At 42.6% G+C, this 13,384-nt stretch overlaps 1 long non-coding RNA gene across 4 annotated transcripts in view; it reads left to right on the top strand.

Annotated features, from left to right (window-relative positions):
• Window positions 1-4,496: 4,496 nt before the first annotated feature.
• LOC107514394 overlaps window positions 4,497-13,384 on the top strand; it is a 224,459-nt gene continuing 215,571 nt past the window's right edge. For 2 of the 4 annotated variants that reach the window (XR_001597770.2, XR_001597768.2), the window contains exon 1: window positions 5,126-5,276. This is a non-coding gene — a long non-coding RNA (uncharacterized LOC107514394). The other 2 variants (XR_001597769.2, XR_001597771.2) reach the window with 2 other exon arrangements.

The following is a 13,384-nucleotide window of genomic DNA, read 5'->3' on the forward strand; positions in this document are numbered from 1 at the left end:
ATGGATGTTAAGGGACGGGAGGCCTCTCTTTTTTTTCTCTGCTTCTTGCTGAGATTGGCCTTAGTCCCTGCCTACTGGGGTTTCATGCTCTTTCCCTTTCTGCCTCAGTCAAGGTGGGGTCTTGGGTTTCTTGCTGAAGTGCCACCTCAAACTTGTTATTTAAATCATATGTCTATTAATTTCTATTACTGATTTGCCTATTAAGTGAGTAAAGGGAATTAGGCTTGGTTAATATGTTTCTTAAAGAGAAAAAAAAAAAAACTTTTGGCCTAAAGTCCCCTCCCCTCTCAGACTCTAAGACCCTGTTTGGCTTAACACCATTTCTGCTTAACAATGGGCTGATGACCCTTATCAACAGCCAGAGGACCTGAGTCACCAGGGCAATTATCAGGATTTGAGGGAGAGGGCCTTTTTCCATAGGAAGGAGGGAAGAAAACTTAACTAGGTTTACTAAAAAGATTAACTCTACAAGAGATGTCTCATTCCATTTCTTGCTAAAAGACTAAGAATTTTACAAGTGATGTCCTGGCTCAGCGCCACGCCTCTTCCCAACACCTTGCGCTATGCATCTCCTCCATCTGGCTGTTCCTGAGTTGTATCCTTTTTAATAAACTGGTAATTTAGTAAGTAAACTATATTCCTGAGTTCTATGAGCCATTCTAGCAAATTATGAAACCTGAGAAGGGAGTTGTGTAAATCTCCCACTTATAACCAGTAAGTCAGAAGCACAGGTTACAACCTGGACTTGCCACTGGCTTCTGAGGAGGAGGTCTTGTGGGACCAAGTCCTCATCTTGTGGGATTTGATGCTGTCTCTAGGTAGGTGTTATCAGTGTCATCAAACCCACAAGTTTATATGCCCAATGCGCAGTAAGACCAGCCACTAAAGCATGGAGTATGCAATAAGGAAAGAATTTATTTTCAATACGCAGCCAAAATGAGAAGGGAAGAAAGCCCAAATCTCAGCAAAGGCTTGAAGCTAATTTAAAAATAAAGGTAAGAAGGGGCTACACATATTAATCTGTGGGTCTGATTGGAACTAAGCCATTTAAGGTAAGAAATGTGAAAAGGACAAGAGAAGGCTCAAAGGAATTCCAATCTGGCAGAGTTTTGTGAACAAAAAAGGGGCCATCTATCTACTAAACCTGACAAACTTAGGGAGGGCCTGCATGGCGGGCCTTACAAACCCTGTGACCAAAAGTAACCACACAAGATGGCCTGGTTATAAATTCTTAACTGGGCAAGTAGGTCATGGTGGGTAGTCATGTCCCAGGCAGTAGATTCCTTAGCAAAAGTCAATCTTTACCTAAGTTGACTCTGTCTATTGTTCTTATGCATTTAGGATAACGGATCCTTGAAACACCAGCATAATTTTCTTTTCTGGACCCAACGAAGGCACAACCATAGGCATCGTGCCCGAAACCACAGAGTCCCTCATCGTTATCTTATTCTCCACCTGCCATCTCCATGCACTGTAAATGTTAATTATTAACTCTCCTATACCCACCAATGTAAAAGAAATGTACATTATAGCCAATCTATGATTGTAGTTGTCAAATGAATATAGTTCTGACATGAATGTTGATTGAAAGTTCTATTTATTTTAATAAGCGAAACAACAAAGATGTATGTTAGACCTTGACTCCTTTGCTAATAATGTGACTGACTTATTGGCTAAATGGAACAAAAATTTTCTAATACTGAAATAATATTTCCTCAAATTTTTTGTGCTATTCACAATGTAATGACTATGGAAAGGATACTTTTATATTTAATCCACCTTGAGATTTTTCATATGACATTCTGTGCAAACAATCAATAAACGATAAATCAAGTTATCATTTGTAACAGCTGCTAATATACATGTTTAAATACTAGCAAAGTGGCTGACTTCAAATTATCAACATGATGTCACTGAAGATAGACTTGTAAAAAGATGTCCTGTAGCATAGTATAAGAGAATATTTCTACCACATAGACATAAAAGACATAAATAATTCCAAGAACATCAGAAATAGTATAATATAGCAAAATAATTAGGAATTAATAAAGTTCAAGTATTTCTTGCCCTTGTTTTAAATATAATTTATTTGTGTTTTATATAATTTAATTTTTAATAATGGTATATTTAACAACTGGCTTGCCAAATTTCTGGAAATTTAATTATGAGCCAGTACAAACCAGCTCTGTTCCCTCTAGCCCTACCTCTACTTGATACCAGATGTACTACTTCCATCATACGTTGGAATTCTTTTACGTCTGTTCAGCCTTATGACTCAGTGGGTCTGGCAAAAATCCAGATGATGATGGCCCATGGCACTTGGTACTCTATGGGTTCTGCACTCTAGCTCTACTAGGACCTAGTAGCACACCAGGAGCTGTTTTTCAGTTTAACTCACTACTGCCGATGGCATGGCCTTGCCGCAGAACATTGCGATTCTCCCCCAGGGCCTTGCCAAACACCTCACACAGTGTCTTTTCCCACCACTGATATCTATAACATATGGTCTGTCCAGATGGATGGCCTAAGGGCGAGGGCAGCTTATTCCAGCCCAGATCTGCTGCATAGTCCCTTCCTGCTTTGGGCCTCTCTAAGCCTTTTGGGTCCCAATGTTGCAGGAAGCGACACCTGATGGAGGAATTTGAATGCTTGGACGACTTTGTTAGAGAAAAGAGAATTTAATGCCAGCAGAGAGTGTGAGGCATTCAACAGACCCAAAGCACGCTCTCCCCTTGATTAGATTTCTTACAGCTTGCATACCCTCGCAGTGTCCATGTAAGGGGCACGTGATTTTTTTGTATGAGGTTTTACTTGTCCCTCCTTACTCAGAGTGGGTAGGAGGAGCTTCGGGTGGGGGGCTGCAGGGGAGAAATTTCTAGACATTTGGTCTTACAGGTTGTTTGTTTTGTAGAGTCTAATATCTTGGTATTGTTTTGTAGAGTCTAAGATCTTGGTATTCTCAGCACCTTTATCGGATTCTTGAACAGGAGACGGGACTCCTAGGCTTACAGACAGTGAGCAGCATTTATTGATGTCTGCGCCGGCTCAGCGGGTTCCTTATCCAAAGGCTGAGCTCTCGCTGTAACACAGCAAACAGTTCCACAGTCTTGACATTTCTATATAGCTATGGAGATAGAGAAGGGGCCGGAGAATCCTTGAGGTGGAGGATCCAGCTGTGGAAAGCATGTTAACTGAAGAGCATAGGGCAGAATGGGGGAAGACAGAGCAATTTTAACCAGTTGAGTTGGTTATTTCTGCAGGCCCTTTCCTTTGCATCTTTTTACTTTCAGATGCCTTCTCTCCTCGCTCACCACTGCTTGGGCTGGGCTAGTATTTGTAGGTGTGGCTTATGCTGCCTCCAGAAGCAGTAGAGGCCCTTCAAGTATTGTGCTCCCTTTTGGGGATCGGAGAATGGGGTGGAGATATCAAATGCAGCAGTTTGTCTTTTTGGAGGGGCCATCTTGGCTGTTCGATGCATAAATATTTCATTGATATGACAGATGTCTGAATCTTTGTAGAAGTTTTCTCCCACCCTCAGGCAGGTGGGTATGTGTCTTATCAAGGTCTTTAGCCTTAGTGACCAGAGGTTATATGGATGCAGATCCTGAGGGGTGCACAAATTGTTTTGGGATTAGAAATTGGGATTGGGCATAGGGAAAAGCTGGGCCATGATGTGGCCTCAAGGAAGGCCCCTTGGGGAGACTTGAAGCTGGAATTTGCCATTAGAGTTGTCGCTAGTTAGGGCAAGGGGGTCGAGCTGGCCTTCATAACCCCAAATCCATCAGTCATGGGATACATGCTCTCCTGGAAAGGGCAGGTGACCTTGGCTGAAATGACTTTTCAGCCAAAGTGATTCTGAAGAGAGCTGACACTTAGCGTTTCCTACCTATAGCACTCCCAGGAACTGGGGGAGGAAGTCCTTCAGCTTTGAAGGGGATCTGGAAGGCCCATCAGAGGCCCACTATTCACGTGCAAAAATAGTCCTTTACAAGGGACCTGCAAGAGTTAACATATTTTCAAACATAGAGAAATATATCTAGTAAGTAGCACTCTGGGACATCTAATTATTGATAGAGTACAACTAATATTTTAAAAAGAAATCGACCTATGAAGAAGACAGAGACATTTACAAGCCAAAGTCGGAAAACTTACACAGTTCTTTGCATATGGTTAGCAGGAACAGTTCAAACACGTGTGAAGCCCAGAAAATAATAATCAGTCCCCCAAGTGATCCACCTGGAGAAGGAAGAGGAATTTGCTCCGCATCTCCAGTATTATCTGAAGAGTTTCATTAAAAAAATAAAACAAGGAGAACTGTCTCAGAAGCATTTCAGCGTCCAGACCCAAATCAATAATCGAACCTGGGCCTTTTTATCAGTGCAGGCAGAAAACTATGGGAGGTCAGAGCAAACAGCCAGCGGCGCCTCTGAATAACCTGGCGGGCAGGAAGCCCTCGGCAGGGAGACGCTTCCTCGTGGTTTTCAGAAACAGGCTTGAGAAGCTCCATTTTCCCAAGGTCTCCTGCACTCAAGGCTGCCACGGGACGCAGTGCCAGGTGGGGAACAGAAAACCCTGGGAAGCGGAAGCGGGGAGGGCGACGGGACGAGCGCTTGTCCCGGGTGCTGAAAAGCCGGGAACTGCCCGGGAGACAGCAGTCACTTTTTTCGTAGGGGTGGTGGTGGGGAAGTTTCTGGCTGCGACGCTGCAAAGCCGGGCTCGGCCCCACGCCGGGAGGGGCCTACCAGATGAGTTCTTCCAGCCTCATTCTGGAGGGTAGAGGATTGAAGGGGGGCGGGAGGAGTTTAGCATCACCACCCAGCAGGCAGGACCCCGGTTACCCTTAATCCGACTCTCGGAGTAGCCCTGAGCCGCGATCCCCTCTCCATTTGCGCGCGAGCCCTCGCAGCCTCGGGGACGTAGCACCCGCGGGCTTAACGCCGCTGCGAATTTGGCGGGAACTGCGTGCGTTCGCTTTTTTAGGGGTCGGTGTTTAGGGGCAGGAGCGGGGCACACGCGATCTGGACTTGCACAGTGGGACGGAGGAGGTGTTGCCGGCCGGGGCCGCTGCGCTGCTGGCCGGGGCGAGCTGCCTGTGCTACGGCCGCTCCCTGCAGGGTGAGTTCGTGCACGACGACGTGTGGGCGATCGGGAACCACCCCGACGTGCGGCCCGGCGCCCCGCTATGCTGGGCATCTTCACCAACGACTTCTGGGGCAAGGGCATGGCCGAGAACGCCAGCCCCAAGTCCTACCGCCGCTCTGCGTCCTCACCTTCAAGTGAGTCCCTCGCCTCGCTCCTGCAGCGAGGCCGCTGGGTCCGGAGATGTGGGACTGGGCGTTTTTCTTTTCCTTATTGCCTACTCCTCCTCCTCCCAGCCCCGCTTCCCGCCACGTGCTGCAACTACACCACTCTCCTGTATGTTCCTCAAACCGCTTCTCTGGCGTTCTGGGGCTAGGCGTGGCAGGTAAAACACAGGCGTCCGGTATTTTTCTTTGCTGAATCTAATGCCCTACCAGGAGCGGTTCCGGAGGCTCCCGCTGTTGAGTTGGAATGAAGCTTTCCATAGAGTCTGCGCTCTGCGCGGCTTTTCCCGAGGTGCAGGACTGGGACCCATCCCTACCTCACCCCCCAGACCTTAACCACCGTGGCAAAGGAGGACCGGTGTGGACTCTACGGCCTCGGGTTCGGGGTTGGTCATCCCGCTTCCAAGCTGAGAATCTTTTAAAGGTCCGTGGAGGACAACTTTGCAGATAAGGAGGAGGCTTTGGCAGAAAAGAGATTCTGATCCATTGGTACTCAGGAGGCCTCACTAATCTGTCAGAGAAGTTCCCCAAGACTTGAAAAGATGCAAAGTAGAGGAACACAGAAGTGTGCAATTTTCCTATTCCTGGCCTCCCAATCGAAATAGTTTTTTATTTATTTTGTTTCAGCATTTCTGTTGTCATGGTTTGGCGTTTCTGGTGTGAATTATTTACAATTGCAGAGAGGAACCATGATGCCTATTTCCCTCTTCTCAAAGTGCCTCATCAGTTAAAATGTGTCTAGCTTTTCCTCCATCACCTTGGTGACAAATCTTTGCCGGAACGGTAGCAGTGACATTATATACCAGTGAACAAATGGAAGTCTTCCTCCACAAGAAAGAATTATGGAAGGTGAAGGTTGACGCTTAGCTTGTTTGCCTTAAATATATATAGATTGTCCTTAGTTCTTAGAGAAATCCTACTTGGCCCAAGGAACCGCATGTGTTGCAGATGGCCAAATACACTGTTCATTCATTCAACAAATATTTATAACATTTATGTTTATAATATTTATAACTTTATATGTAGTTACTCTTCAGCCACTGGGGATATGGGTCTGCAGTTACGTAGTCCAGGTAAAACATGACTGAAGGCAATGGAAGTTTCATAGAGGAAAATGAATATTATCAGAAATATCTAGAGAATTTGAGTTAATGACTAGAGACTGAAAAGGTATGCCTTAGATTCCAGCTTTGCAGTAAGGAAAAAAACTGAACTCCTGTGTGTCATCTGGTGAATCCCTGGATGAAGGCATCTTCTGAAAGTTTTTTTTTTTTTTTTTTAAATCAACTAAGTTATTTTCTGACTTCTTTGGAGCAGCATTTGCACTTTTTCTACTTTTGAGTACTCATTTATTCCACTTAAAAAAAAAAAAAAGCCTCATTATGCCAAAGGAGTAGCATCCTCCCCACCCCTGTATATACACACATGATAATGCTTTCTGTTCTCCAGTCTGTTTAGTCCGACCCCTGGTGATCTCTGGGATGTAATCTATGCACATCCAGGTCCCTCACTCTGCACTCTTGTTACATTTTAGCTCCTTGTTCTTTGTAGATTCCAAGCACACTCAAGGACAATGCCCCTTCAGGACTCTACATTTTCTGCTTTCTCTTTTTGGAATTCTATTCCCCCAGATAATTTCCAAGTTTGTCACTAGTACAGTGTAAGCTCTATCAGGTGTATCCTTAGTCCCTAGAACAGTTCCTTGCACACAGAATCTATGCTCAATAAATGCTAGTGAATGAATGATTACTTCTGTGAATATTTATGAATGTTTCCTGAAAATCAGATTGCCTCTACTTTTTTTTTTTTAATGCAGGTGTAAACTTTCCTTGGCCCTATTTCTAAACAGGATGTCCCTAGATCAACCAGAGGTCCTCATTATTGGGGAGTTAAGGAGGAGCTCTGATTTCCATGGGTTTCTTGTGGCTCTTGGCTGAAACCTGCTCTCGTTGCGACTATAGAGAACGATGATTTTTAAAAAATTTATTTATTTAAATTAGTTTCAAGTATACAGTACATTGGTTAGATATCTATATAGTTTATAAAACAATACCCCCAATTGCTCCCTCCCTCCCTTGGCCCTCCACCTAGCCATCATATAATGCTAACTGCGTTCCCTCTGCCATGCTCCCCTTCCCTGTGACCAACTACCAACTATTAATTAGTACTTCTTTAACCCTTCACCCCATTCTCCCAGCCCCCCAACACCCGTCCTCTCTGTCCATCACCAAATTGTCCACTATATTTGTGAGTCTGTTTTTGATTAGTTTGTTCTTTTTGTGGCTTAGATTCTGCATATAAGTGAAATCATATGTCATTTATCTTTGACTTATTTCATTCAGCATAATAACCTCTAGGTCCATCCATGTCATTGCAAATGGTAGGATTTCATTTTTTTTTTTTTTTAATGGCTGAGCAATATTCCATTGTATATGTTTGTGCCATAATTTCTTTATTGAATCGTCTGTTGATGGGCATTTAGGTTGCTTCCATATCTTAGCTATTGTAAATTGTGCTGCCATGAATATTGGAGCGCATAGATCTTTACGAATTATTGTTTTGGTTTTCTTTGGATAAATACCCAGAAGTGCCATTGCTGGGTTGAAAGGTATATCCATTTTTAAGTTTTTGAGAAACCTCCATAATGTTTTCCATAGAAGCAATAACAATTTGCAATCCCACCAATGATGTATGAGGGTTCCCTTTTCTCCGAGAGGATGAGGATTTTTAGTATTTCCTCCTGGATAGCATATTGAAGCATGACTGTTGGTGGTTCCTGCTTTACCTTAAGTCTGTAAATACCCTAAGGGGAAACCCAGAGCTACAGAGAGTTCTCTCTGTACACCACTCTCAGAACTAAATTCCCGCCATGTTGGTAACCTGCTTTCCTAATGAGGGTCATTTTTTTTTTTTTTCCTTTTTTCTCTCAGTCAACAAGCAGAAGTGATAAAATTTTTTTTCCTTGTGGATTAAATCAGGTACAAGGACCTGAAAGTAGCTCTTCCTCAAAGCAATTAATATGAATCCCTGCTCCCATCAGCACTCCACCAATCAAAGAAAACCCTTTGCTAAGAACCATCAACTCTGCAATTACTGTTAAAGAGGATACTTTATGTTTTTCTGATCTAATTTATATTATTTGCTGTTTTCTTTTCTGAGAGTTTTCTTCTGGGACTTGGTGTTCTATGTGAAGTTAATGATCTTCCATGTCCTTGGTTTCCATACCTCTTCTTTGGTACAGTTGTTACTCTGAGTACTAAGGTGACAGTAACTACCCCTGAACTTGGCCATAAGTGTTGGCTCCTCTCACTAGCTCCCCTTCCCCTTTTTCCATGCTACCCCTCCCTTTCCTTTAAAGTCATGTGAAGTTCTCATGTGTTAAACTTGAATAACAACCAGAAACTTTGCTTTCGCCTGCAAGTGCGCTGTATGTTTGCACTGGTACCTGTGAGTCACATCCTTTGGTACTTCAGATACACTCAGTGATGATGATTTGCTGATTTGTTCCTAGTACAATTCCTAGAGAGAATGCAGAAGAAGAGCAATCAAAATTATTAAGGGCCAGAGAGATTTGCCTTAAAGGAAAAACAAGAAGAAGCAGATGTTGTTATGTATTGGTTGAATGATCTAAGGAGACTATGGAAACCACTTATAAGCATTTGAGAGGTGTGATGAGACGAGACAGGGAAGAATAAAGACCAGTATTTTTAGAGGAAGACAGGAGAATGTTCTGTGTGTTTAATATTGGGCTGTGGAAACTCATTCAGAAAGTGTTGTGGAACCCATCATTTCAGACACTGGAAATAGATGATAAAAGTGTGTGTGTGTGTGTGTGTGTGTGTGTGCGCGCGCGTGTGTGTGTGTTCTTTTTATCTTTGCTGGAATTTTAGCTTAAATGATAGTGAATGTATGTCGTTACCAGAGGAGCTGGGTTTGTCTGGAAAGTGTGGCAGTGGGCCTTTGTACTTGGCCCTTAAGTTTGTAGACCTGAGTTTCTTTTATCTTGGAACTGCCTGCATTTATTTACCTGAGATGCTTAGTAAATAGGCAGATCTCTGAGCACCCCTCCAGGTGTAGTGAATTAGAATTTGTGTAGTTGTGTTTAAAGAATTTGCAGTTGTAGGATGCACTCCAGGGGATTCTTAGATACTTAGAAACTTAAGATCCATGTAGCACTTATGGTTTCAAGTATTTTACTTGTATTAATTTAGCTTAATCTTCACAGTTACTCTGAGTTATGTTCTATCATTAAAGTAAAAACATGAGGAAACTGAGGCACAGAGAAGTTAAATTGTGCCAAATTGACATCACTAAGATGGGTCAGAGTCAGTACTGCCCCTCACCTGACAGTCTGGCTCCTAATTCCATGCTCTTAACTACCACATTAGTTGGCCTTGTTAAGATAGTTAACTTTGAAATCCTGTTGACCTCATGAGATGGTACAGTAGAGGAAATGGTTAGCATGACCTTTTATCAAAGACAAATGCATTTTTTTTTTTTTACAGAGGGGCCAATAAGTGATTCAAGGCCCTCTATGTCTGTGTGTGAGGTGTGTGTGAGTATGTAGTGTATGGATCCTGAGAAAGAAGATACCTCCTGGTGGCTAACTGGATTTAAATTTAAAAGCAGAGCTTATCAGCTGTTTCTCAACAGGGGTCTCTTACTCAAGCTGCTCTTAAGGGAGAAGCCTGTACTAAACTGCCTGCTTCCTGCACTGAGCTGCCTGTCTGCACTGTGTTTCTGTTATCTGACTCAGCCCTTATAAAGGAGTTTCTGAAATAGTATTTCAGTCAATAGGACTGAGATGTTCCCTGTCCAACAGAGGAACGGCGCAGCTATTGTCTCCATCAGCATCTTCACTGACCAATCAGAGAGGTTCCAGTTTTACCAATCAGGACAGTGCTTCTTAGATCAATCAAACTGCAAAGATTTGGAGTCCTCATTTGTATGAGGATGGACCAATCAGGGACCAAGGGTGGGGATTTCTGTCTATATAAGTCAGCTCCTCTCTAGCTGGGGAACACACTTTCCCTTTCCCTCTAGGACTAAAGATTGCATTTTTTTAGACTAGAGCTGAAATACAGGAGATGAAATGCTGACGATATCTCACCAGACCAGAGTGGAGAAGAGCAGGTAGGGCAGGGCAGGGCAGAGCAGACTGGAAGGGAACAGAGCAGAGTCTTCTAGCTGAAGAGGGGCCTGGCTCTAGGGCCACCTGGCCTGGGGGCTTCCTCACAGCCGGGCTGTATCACAATTGAGCTGTTTGCACCCAATAGTTTTTCTTCACTACACCTCAAATTGAGGATTCTTCTTGGTGTCAATTTGACACCGAGACCATTGGTTTACAAGTGAAACCAACTTTAAGTGGAAAACCCTGAATCTGTCATTTATTTTGACAGTTAAAGGCTGAGAGCTTTAATTTTGATGTGTGGCATTTGCAATCAGAATAGGGAGGAGGGTTTTCATGAGGGTTTTTATTTTCCAAAAATTGGGTTGAGATTGCCTGCTTGCAAAAGCAGTCCAACTCAAATGCGAATAGACTGGACCTCAAGGAAGCATTATTATAGGTGTCTTTCCAGGTTAGTAACCTTTAAACTGTGAATCTTAAGCTATCAATTTTGTATTATTTGGCATTCTGTTAATCATCAATTCTGTACATCTTTTAACTTTCATACTATCCTAGTTTAGTAGTAATTAATGAGGCAAGATTGTGAAATATGTTTTAGATTATCAGAGAAAGGTGAAAAATTATGTTCTTTACATTTTAATGTTAAAACTTCATCAGGAATTCAATAATTCATTCACAAACGTTTAATCAATACTGATCTTGGTTTTAGACATGAACTATTGAACGAGACAGATGACATTTCTGCCCATAGGAACTTAATAATCTATGAAATTGCTAATTTTTAAGAGGTTTTGAATTTCAGAAATGGCATTTTTATATAGCTCAATTTCATAGCAGGGAGAGTATAATGGCAAAACGCAAATAAATAAGTAAAATTGATAAGTGCTTGTGCCAGTTATCAAGCTGTTTTCTTTGGCCTCCAAACCCTTCCCTACTCTACCTTTCTCTACCTAACTTTGTGCTGCTGAGGATGGAACTGTGCAAACCACATTTTGCTTTGCCGCTTGTATCCCTATTTAGATCTACCAATGGAGAGAGGAGAGAGACTGAAAGGCTGGGGAGTGCTGGGGACAAGGGACTTGTTCCTTTCTATCTGCTTCCTGTGCCTTCCTGTCCCTGGTGTGGTTCCTGTGGACATCACCCTGATCAGGCTTCTTTATGACTCAGCACCAGTGCCTCTGTGCAGTAGCAGCTGCGTCAGTCTATTCCTCTGAGGTCAGAATTTCAGCTCTGCCAGGTCCCAACTCCAAGTTTCTTCTTTTGAATAATTTCGACTTCTTTTGTTTGTTTCTCCAGCCTTGTGGTTGGAACCTGTTTCTAATAGTTGATACCTCAGTGTTCTTCTTTTTATCTTTTCGATTACCTGTTTAACAACATCATACCTGGTTAACATATTACTTTCTCTCAAAATACATAGTGTGCTAATGTCTCCTCACTAGGTCTCTACTGAAGGTGGGCAGAGAATTAAAATAAGATGATGTGAGGAGGGACTACTTAAATTTGAGTGGTCAGAGAAGGACTCTGTAGAGGGGATGTTTAAGCTGAAAGATGAAAATGTGTGCGTGTGTGTGCGTGCACGCGTGCGCACTTGTGCATACAAGAGAGCTTTGTCAGTCAAGGTAGGGAGTTTTAATTGTAGAGGATCTTAAGTTTTGAAAGCTCACTCTGGCTTGGATAGGAAATGGATTGTAGGGAATGAGGATCAAAATAGATAACTGGTTAGAAGATGTTTGCTGTGGTCCAAGAGAGATAGTGGTGGATTCAATCAGGTGGTAGTAATAGAGATGATGAGAAGTAGACAAGTTGGGAATATACTTTGGAGAAGTTAAAAGGACATGATGAAGCATTCATGTGTGGGCAAAGGAAAAGAGGACTTGAGGAAAATGTGTAATACAGTGCCTATATGTGCATATGTGTGTGTGTTAACTCTCCATAAAGTCCACTCACCCATTCATGCATACACACTCCCACCCCATATCCATACACTCATACACATATAAGCACATAGTCATGAAGGGGAGGAAGAAATTCTCTACCCTTTTAGTTCTTTCAGCTGGTCTGATAATTAAATCAACACGTGGCAGATTAGCAAGATAAAACAACCAAGTTTGACTACATACATACATATGGGACCCCCACATGCATGAAAGTTTCAGACACAAAAAATTAAAATGAGGTGTGCATGGCATTCTGAGTTAAGGATGAGGTAAGATACCTTGGAGTTTCAGAGAGGAGGAAGATCATTTGCAGGATGATAAGAGCAGTTATTCGATAATTAGATGTTTGCCCTGCCCATATATATAGGTCATACTAAGATTTTTCTAGTGAGAACTCTTATTATGGTCAAAGTCCCAATTTAAATTCTTTAAAAGAGAGGTAAATGTTTCTTGTGAGCTCACAGGGTCTTAATTGCCCTCAGTTCAAAGTAATCCATGTGCCTAGGAGGCACATCTTTGGGAAGCCTGTTCTGAACCCCTTTACCCGCATATTGGAGGCTTCCATTCAAGATGACTTAGACTCGTCAATTACTACTCTTTGCAAAGCCTACCAGGCTACCTTACCGGGCTTTCATCTAGTTCATATTTCTCCATCTTGTATGCAGCTCTTAAGAAAGCTGAGTTACGTAGAGGCTGTGCCAACACACAGTTGAGTCAAGTCTCACTGCAGAACACTGGCATTAGATCCTACCAAACATTTAATTTTTCTAGCCTTTAGTGAACACATGAGTACTTCAGTTTATTCCAGTGGAAATGGAAATGAAGCAGACAGCCAAAATCTATTCTAATTAAATTGATTTGCTAACCTATAATCTGAGATATTCAAGACTCTATAGGTTGCAACTTATGCACATATCAGGTATTTAGCATAGCATATGCCATACGTAAACTCTAGACTTTCACATTCTCACATCTGTTGGCACAGAAGTGTTTGCATAAAAGAAGCATGTCAAGGG

Source organism: Rousettus aegyptiacus, unplaced genomic scaffold (assembly GCF_014176215.1).
Source record: "Rousettus aegyptiacus isolate mRouAeg1 unplaced genomic scaffold, mRouAeg1.p scaffold_m13_p_2, whole genome shotgun sequence".
Lineage (NCBI taxonomy): Eukaryota > Metazoa > Chordata > Mammalia > Chiroptera > Pteropodidae > Rousettus > Rousettus aegyptiacus.